Raw genomic sequence first — 454 nt, 5'->3', positions numbered from 1 at the left:
GTCGATATGCAAATCCTCGGGACGTATCAAACGATCACTTAAGCACCGTGCAAATCGTTCGTAAAATTACTCTTCCTCCGTAAAATTGTGTCCGGTCTACAGGGGTGGAAGTGGATCACACGACCTTCCGGCGGCTCTCTGACACCCACGACTCACACAACCGTTCTCGGCCACGTCCTGGCCGCCACTGACACGTGGGGAGTCGCGGGGCCTTCCCTTCCCGCTGCCCCCCCCCCCTCGGGTATCCTCCTTCCCCCCATCCCCCGCCTCCCCCGGGCATTCGGCCTTTGCAGCCTGCATGCATCTGTCCGCCAGTCATTAGGCGCGAGGACTTTCGTGTTTCATGACATGTGTGTCTCGACTTATATGCCTCCTTCTGCTGTCGGTCTGAGTGTGTCGTATATGCTTATATTCATGTTGATAAATACAGATACATGCATCACACACATATACA

The sequence above is a fragment of the Penaeus monodon genome, chromosome 28 (assembly GCF_015228065.2).
Source record: "Penaeus monodon isolate SGIC_2016 chromosome 28, NSTDA_Pmon_1, whole genome shotgun sequence".
In the NCBI taxonomy this organism is placed as follows: Eukaryota; Metazoa; Arthropoda; class Malacostraca; order Decapoda; family Penaeidae; genus Penaeus; species Penaeus monodon.
Note: the sequence above shows the minus strand (reverse complement) of the source record.